Here is an 8,893-nt window from a genome sequence, read left to right as displayed (position 1 = left end):
TAGAATACTCACAGTCCATACACACAATGCAGATACACCCATTCTCTCTCAATACACCCACACACACCATCCATAGTACCCTCCAATTATATGTACATTCACATACGCCCCCATCCTCACCAAGATGTACCCAAATTCTCTCTCTGACACACATACACCATCTAGATATACTCCATCATACACTTTCATTGCCTAGATACACTTGTGCTCTCACCCACCTACACATCATCTAGGTATGCTCTCACTTGAATGCCCCCATCCCATTACACCCATACTCTCTCATACACATACTCTACCCCAAAACACCCACATCCTCTTACACATACAACACAGATATATCCACATTATCAAACATATATATATGTATGTATGTATATATATATGTATATATAATTCAGATACTCCCACTCTCTCTTGCATCATCCAGATACATCCATCCTCACATACCCCACAAATATACACATCCTCACACATGTTCCTACCCAGCCACACCCAATCTCTTACTCATATGATCTTCCACCCAAATAGGCTGATATTCTCAGAGTACCTTACAAACACACCATTTACATACATTCACACTCACATTCATCCTTCCCAAATAAAGGTTTCCCCTCTATCCAAAACTACAGCATTCCTATGAAACCTTTTGTAAGTCGAAATGGTGTAAAGTCAGAAGTATCTCCCACTTTCTGAAAGTTTGTGTTATGCCACTTTGCTTTTATGAAAAAAGCCATTACCTTACTAAAGTATGTCTTTCATGAAAGGGAAATGGCTTAATGAGAACGTTTGGAAAGCGGAGTCTACCTGTACACCCAAATATCTCACATATACACCCTAACCAGAAACACCAAGGCTCTCTCTTACATACACACAATGCAAATACTTTCTCTCTCCCTCTGCCCCCAGATATACTTTCACTTACACATACACATTCACATCTAGATTTCTGCCTGGATGGCATAATTTGGGTGCTTTCTGTGAAAATTATTTATATAGATAAGTATATTCACACACATTCACACATGAGTGTACTCACACATATAAACACTCAGGTGTGTACATGCTTGTCAATGAGATGATATATTCATATACAGACATTCTAACACACATAGACTTACACACACAACTGAGCATGTACACCTGTGAGCACATTCACATGCACACAGATTTGTACAGCATTCATTTCTCTGTGTACACAATCAGGCATAAATATACTTAAAAAACACACAAATCACAGATGTGCACATCATGTATGTTCCTACATGTTCATGCATCCATATGAAAAGTATGTAAACAAAAGAAGATTCATTTACACTTACATTCCCAGATAGACTTGGACACAAAGGTATGTCCGCACACATGCACACAGGGAAGAAAAATCACATATTCTCACATACTTGTACATCTGCAAAAGAAGAATTGGTACCACTCATCATGACGCACACATGCAAAGTCATCCTCATACACACACATACACACTTATAGGCCAATAGTGGCATGGGCACACATTCATTTACACTGTTCCACAACATATGTTCCAGAACAAACGATGGTATATAAGCATAACATACATATGCAAATAATTAGAACTGTGAAAACTGGTACATTCACATATCTGTACATTCAGCTAGGTACACACACAGACATTCACACACACACACTTAGATGTGCATGGGCACAAGAAATGTGCTTGGACACAGGAAATATTTAATGCACAAAATATTCACTCAAATGCACACACGGCCAGATGTTAACACATACTAACATAGACACATATATACATTCAGTCACATATCCACATTCACACTTAGAAATTCAAATAAAACATGAGACATGTGCACTCAAGTATTATGAAATGTAGTTATTCAAGCATACCACAATCAGACATGCACTCACACATAACAGTGTACTCACAAACAATGAGACATATACACAAATGCATCTATTCACCTTGCACACAGCCTTTTGTGCAGATACATACAGGTGTACACCTCCCCCAGCCCTACCCATCCATATACATAATCAAATGGGCACACACAAAATATATTTCCATGCACAAAACATGTATTCACACTCTCCCTAACCCACACAATTAGCTCTCCTTATACTAATGTGGCCATCTACACTAACATTTCCCCAATCAGATGTAAACCCAGAGGGCTGTCTACAAACAAAATGTACTCAAGCATGCACACAGACATATACACAATTAAAAATACTGGAGAATCCACATGGACATTCACATACTTACATATGAGGCCTACTCATACATATACATGGCAGACACACCCATATAGAAGCATGTGTGCACACATACCCTGTCATACATTCATGGACATATAAACATGCCTTACACTCACAAACATACCATTTAGATGCACCTACACACATATGCACACATGGGCACATACAGATAGATATACACGATCAGATACAACTAGGCATTCACCTATTTGGACATGTAGTTCCAGACATTCTGAAACCCTCACACCCACACACATACACTCAAAGACAAATTGATACCACACACATACAACCAGACATTCAACAGGCTTACTTACTCAGAGCAACACACCCTCATCCAGACTCAGAATCACACATGCCCATTTGCTTACCCAGAGAGACATGCAAAGTCATACCCACTCCCCTATACACACACACAAGCCTACCCAAACATGCACACACCTTCACGTGGCCTGCTCACAGACACAGACTCATACACATCCACAGTGCTCATGAACAGACACACAAACACAAACAGACTACACACACAGCCACATTTTCAGTTGCACATACACACCCACACTGAGGGCCAGATGCCTCCGGACCGCAAGCTGGGTCCTTTCCCTTCTGCACCAAATGCTTCTTCAGAAAAGTCTACTCTAGACCTCAAAGCCCCACCCTTCCCTGCCCCCACATAGGGCATTTTCTGGGCCTCAGTCTTTCCCATCCTCCTCCTCCTCAGCCTTGAGGACCCTTCTCCAGCCACCAACCCCTCACCCACTGTTCCACCACATGTCCACACCCAGAAACCAGCCAGCAGACCCCACTGTTTCCCCAGCCCAGGCTCTAGGTTAGCAACTCTCTGGGACCCGTCCTCCACAGGTCTGACTGCTGCATGGGCCACACCCCAGCTCTACCCAAAGCCCTGAGATCTCAGAAGCTTCAGCCTTGTCTATAGGCCATGCCAACCACTGACCACAGGCCAAACTCTTGCCAAGTCTCCCCTCAACAGGGAGACGCATACATCACCAGGGCCAGGAATGCTGCAGGCTGCAAGCCAAGCCTCTGCTAGATCATAGGGGGGAGGGGGCAGCTGAAGCCTGTGTGTGTGTGTGTGTGTGTGTGTGTGTGTGTGTGTGTGTGTGTTTCTGCACAGACAAGGGACGGGGCAAGTGCAAGAAAAGGAGCCTAGAGTGGGGTGGGGACAGGAGGCTTTGCTCAAAGCCACCACTTATCACTCCCTACAAATGAGGAGCTATAACACAGAGCTGATCTGCCTCCACTCTACTACTCCCCATATGCCTCCCTGCTGCCCTCTCCAGATCTCTACCAAGACCCTGGAGAAGAGGGGTCAGCGTCTCCCCTGAATAATCAATAACAATATTAATCATGAATAATCAGCAACAGTATTGACTATGAGCTTTGCTGACACTGCTTCAGAGCCACTTCTATACACATCTTTTCTTTCCATGCACCAACTCATTTAGTCACTACACACACCCATGATGGAAGGGTCACCAGTCTTTGTCAGATGGGAAAACTGAGGTTTAGTAAGGGGCCCGCTTCCACTAAAGTTGCAGTTAGGGGAAGTGCCCCTGGAGAATCCATGCTCTCCATGTACCAGGCTTTCTTGCCCCTCCAGACATAGAGAACACTGGCCACTATGCACAAGGCTATAAGCTCTTGGGGTCCCAGACACAGCATGCATGTCTGAAACAAAGACAGACAGCCTTGTGATGGAGGCTGGGGTCCACACTGTGGGGACAACCATGTTGTGTCTGGCCCCTGCAGGTTGATGTGTGATGTGGTCCTTGTCCCCACAGAGCCATTAGACAGCCTAGGGCCTGGAAATGCTCCCTGCCCCCACCTCACCTTCCTTTTAGCCCTACAGTGTGGCTTCCTCCCCCTATCTTGGAATCGCAGCAATATCTTCGGTGGTGAGTGAGCAAAAGTCTACTACCTGTGGGGAAAAACAGGGGAAGAAGGGAAGGAAGCAATGGAGGGAGGAGGGAGAGATGAAGGAAAGAAGGAGTGGGGGGTGGTCTGGGCTGGGAGCAGCTTCTCTATCATGTCTACCCACTTGCCTGCTCACACAGACAGGCAGACACACACCCTGCATGCAGGCCAAGGAACCTGGAGGAGAGTGGAAGAGGAGGGAGAGGGAGAGGAGGCAGCTGCAGGAGGCTGAGCCTGCTTAGGGTGCAGGCATTGTGAGGAGAGCACCACCGGCTCCCAGGCATGCCTTCCACAGCTAGCACACAAGGAAATGTTAGCACAGCCTCTTGTCCAAATGCGACCATGATGATAACAGACCCCGTGCTGGGGAAACAGGTGGTGGTACCCTTTCTCATGGGACATTTGGGATTGGGAAAGATGGGGATGGCTAGAGGACTCTCCAAGCTTGGGTGTCCAAGTAGCCCTTGTGATGGAGCAGAAAGAGAGAGAGAGACTAACAGAGAGAGAGAGAGAGCATGCAGTGATGGAGACTCTGAAATCTGTGTGGGGAGACAGAAGAGAAGTCCCAGCCCCCATCCTTGGTGGAGGGATGCTGACTACTTACCTGGGCTCCTCTCAGCAGGGCTGTCTTGGAATCCAGGGAGGGAGCTCACGCTGTCTCACCCAGGATAAATCACATCCCAGGCCACATTGTGGGACCCTCCGTGATCTGGCGGCCAGTGACACTCCTGCTTCTGTTGCCGTGGATACAGCTGGGCTGGTCTAAATCGCAGACATCAGGGGAAGCAGGCACCGGAGGGGTGCACTGAGCAGGGCTGGGGGTGTTGGGGAACACCAGGTGGGCAGCACACAGCCTTGGGGTGCCCAGCTAGCTGGCAGGTGGGGGTCCGGGCAGGTGCTTCCCCCACTACACACTCCCACCCCCATCTTCATGCCACCGCCAAGCTGGGAGGGGGCCAGCGCTGGCCCCTGCTACCCGTCTGCCCGTCTGGCTGCCGGTCCCTCCGCCCCCCCCCCGCCCCCCCTGTCTGCCTGCTGGCCGCCGCCTTTTGTCCTCAGAAGACACGGTCCCCGCGGAGCCTCTGCCAAGCCTCTAGCAGATGCTCAGGGTCCGGGGCTCCTCCCTGGGAGCACTTGGGCCATGGCCTGGGAGAGCCCCAGGTTGAGGGGGCTCTCATCCAGGTTCCCCCTGCTCCCTGGGCCTGGAGGGGATGGGGAAGAGGTGCAGGTCCACAGCCAGAGGCAGCAGCAAAGGTGGTGTTGGGGAGGGGATGGACGCCAGAAAGGGGGGTTGGGGTGGAGAGAGAGGCTGGCCTGAGAGCTGTGTCCCGGGTTTTAGATCCGGGTTGAGGAGGGTGGCTCAGAGCATCCGAGGGGGGGTCCTGGTGCAAAACGGGGGCACCACGGGCCTGCCGGAGGGACCCTCCAGGTCTGGGAACCACCGCAGCTCACACAAATCCAGGTTCTAAGATTCCGAGACACTCAGCCTGAATAGAGCATCAATGGGGAGCCCAGGGCCCTCAGCTGGACCCCATCCTGACTGTCCGTCCCCCCTCTCCTCGATTTGCACGGTCCCTACCTCAGGGGCGGGCGGAGGGAGGGAGGAGGGAGGGAGGCAAGGAGAGAGAAGGAGGGAAGGAGGGAGGCTGAGCCGGCAGGGAGACTCCCAGCCGCCAGCCTGGTCCTCCCTGGGGCGGGGCGGGGAGGGGGGGCTGGGGAGGCCGGGAGCAGCCGGCTGGCTGGCTGGCCGACTGGGTGGGGATGCTGGCGTGGCGGCTGTGCTGCCAGGACAATAGCTGGCTGGGGAAGTCAGACTCGGGGCTTTTCTGAGATGCTCGAGAGAGGCATGCGGGGAGGTGGGGAGAGGTGGCCAAGAGGCTGCTGAGAGAGGCACTCACGGGGGCTACAAGTACAGAGGGGACAAGGGTGGGGGCTCTGAGGTTGGGGTGGGGCAGAAAGGTCCTGTGGAAGTTTTGCAAAGGCTTGGGGATGGGAGGGATGCTTAGAGCTCTGAGAGGTGGGGTAGATAACCTTATTTAGAATGGATTCTATGGGCATTTTCCCAGCCAAGACCTGGAGGTGGGCTGGGGGTGGGGGTGGGGGTGGGCAGGGCAGGGAATGCTGCCCAGCTCTGAACAACCCCTCTCAGGAAATCTCCGGTACCACCCTTACCTTCTTGGGGCTGCTAGACTGGCAGGCACCCATACTTAAGTCCATGTTCCAGGACAGCAGAACGGGACAGGTGAAGAGACAGCTTGGTTGGCAGAGATTTGAAGACAAAAAAATATTTCTGTGCTGAATGGACTAAATTGGGACCAAATGATGCCATAGCGGCTCCCCTAATTTATAGCTTTCAAGAATCCCAATTGTCTCAATATAAGCAATTTTACTTCCTTTCTCCCCCCACCCACTGGTTCACCTACTTTTTAAACATGCTTTATGTTAGGCCCAGGTGGCTACTGACAATTTCGGGTGAATCAGACTTGCTCTATGCCCTCAGGAAACCCTTGCTTTGCTACCCAACTGTGGTCCTGCAGCCCAACTGCGTCTAAATCCCTTGGAGAGCTTGTGAATGTGGATCCCCAGGCCTACCTCCCAGAAGTACTAATCTAGGAGGTTTGGGATGAAACCCTATTTTGACAAGGTCCTCAGGTAGTAGCTTTTATGTCCACTGAAGTTTGGACACCATACTTTGAAGAGGCAGGAAAACCCATGAGTCAAAGATAAATTCACAATGGAAATTAAAATTTATTTATTTTTTAAAAAATATATATTTTTATTGATTTTTTTTACAGAGAGGAAGGGAGAGGGATAGAGAGTTAGAAACATCGATGAGAGAGAAACACCGATCAGCTGCCTCCTGCACACTCCCTACTGGGGATGTGTCCACAACCAAGGTACATGCCCTTGACCAGAATCGAACCTGGGACCCTTCAGTCCACAGGCCGACGCTCTATCCACTGAGCAAAACCGGCCAGGGCTAAAATTTATTTTGAATTGGCAGTTAATAAAAAGATTACATCTGAAATCCTGTGGATACTCCTCAGGCCATGCTTAGAGAGACATTTATAGCCTTACACTTATATATTATTATTTTTTAAAAATATATGTTTTTATCGATTTTTAGATAGGAAGGGAGAGGGAGAGATAGAAACATCAACGAGAGAGAATCAGTGATTGGCTGCCTCATGCATGCCCCCTACTGGGGATTGAGCCTGCAACCCAGTCATGTGCCCTGACCAGGAATCAAACCAAGAACCTCTAGGTCCATAGGACGATGCGCAACCCACTGAACCACACTGGCCAGGCTATATATTATTTTTTATATGAAAATCCATCTTATTTAAAAAAAAGAAAAAAAAGAAAATCCATCTCAAGAAGTTAGAAACTAGAGGAGAAAAAAATAACAGAGATAAGAACAGAAATCAATAAAAAAACAGAACTATAGCAGAGAGACTCAACAAAGCTTAAAGTTTTTCTTTGAAAAAAAATAGAAAAATGATAAATCCCTGACACTGATCCAGACACATAACTAGCATGAGGAACACTACAGGGGGTACTACAATACAGGTCACAGATACATTAAAATATATTAAGACAGTATTATGAAGAACTTTATACCTTCAATTTTGAAAATTTTGATAAAATGGGGAAAATGCAATTCACTAAAACATAAGAAAAAATTTAAATCAGAACAGTCCTATAACTATTAAGTTATTGAATTTATAAGTAAAAAGCTTTCCACGAAGAAACCTCCAGAGGCTGTCAATGGTGCACTCTACAAAATATTTAAAGAAAAAGATAACACCAATTTTCTAATTTTGCGCAAAATTTTTCAGGGAATTGGAGAAAAATTATACGACCATTTCAACAGGTGCAAAAAAACGCACCATGACAAAAAACTTAGCAAACTTAAATTTGCAATAAATATATGGGAAATTCCTTAATTTAACACACATTACCTACAAAAAACCTGTAGCAAATACCATATCTAGTGGGGAAATCTTGAACAGTTTTCATTTAAGATTGGAAATGAGGCCAGGATGCCCACTATAATGACTTTTCTTCAAATTATACTGGAAGTCCTGGCTAGTGCACTAAAGCAAGAAAAATAAGTAAAAGACATAATGATTAGAAAGGAAGATATAAACATGCAACTTCATTTGTAGGCAATGAAATATAATATAAAATCACACTCACTAGAGTGACTAAAAAGAAAAAGACAATACTGAATGTTGGTGAGAATGTGGAGTGGCTGGAATTCTCATACAATGCTGATGAGATATAACCCTTTATAACCCTTTGGAAGCTGTTTAGCTATATCTACTAAAGGTGACCATATACACGCCTCATAACCCAGCAGTCCTACTCCAGAAAAGCTTACGTTTATCAAAACATATGCAATAATGTTCACAAAAGCATTATTTGTAATAGTCCAAACTAGAAACAACCCAAATGCTATCAACAGAAGAATGCTAAATTGTGGCATAGGCGCACAGTGGAATACTATACATTGACTAGAAGAAATGCCTCGCAACTACATACAAGCATAAGGATGAATTCCATAAACATTGTACTGAGCAAGATAAACCAGACATAGAAGAGCACATACTATATAGTTCCACTGAGATAAAGTTCTAAACCAGGTAAAACTAATCTAGGGTGATAGACATCGGAATTGTCTTTGGCGTCTGAGTAGGAGGTCCAGACTTTC

General features: G+C 46.7%; 1 protein-coding gene across 3 annotated transcripts in view; it reads right to left on the bottom strand.

The window, feature by feature from the left end:
* The window catches only part of GPR173 (G protein-coupled receptor 173), a 19,190-nt gene extending 14,032 nt beyond the window's left edge, over positions 1 to 5,158 (bottom strand). For 2 of the 3 annotated variants that reach the window (XM_006096120.3, XM_006096121.3), the window contains exon 1: positions 4,784 to 5,158. The gene's annotated coding sequence lies outside the window, so the exon portion shown is untranslated. Of the gene's footprint in view, positions 1 to 4,095; positions 4,184 to 4,783 lie in introns of all 3 variants that reach the window. The other variant, XM_023760047.1, reaches the window with a different exon arrangement.
* Between the last annotated feature and the right edge of the window lie 3,735 nt (positions 5,159 to 8,893).

This window comes from Myotis lucifugus, unplaced genomic scaffold, assembly GCF_000147115.1.
Source record: "Myotis lucifugus unplaced genomic scaffold, Myoluc2.0 scaffold_169, whole genome shotgun sequence".
Classification (NCBI taxonomy): Eukaryota; Metazoa; Chordata; class Mammalia; order Chiroptera; family Vespertilionidae; genus Myotis; species Myotis lucifugus.
This window is presented reverse-complemented; position numbering and strand designations above follow the sequence as displayed.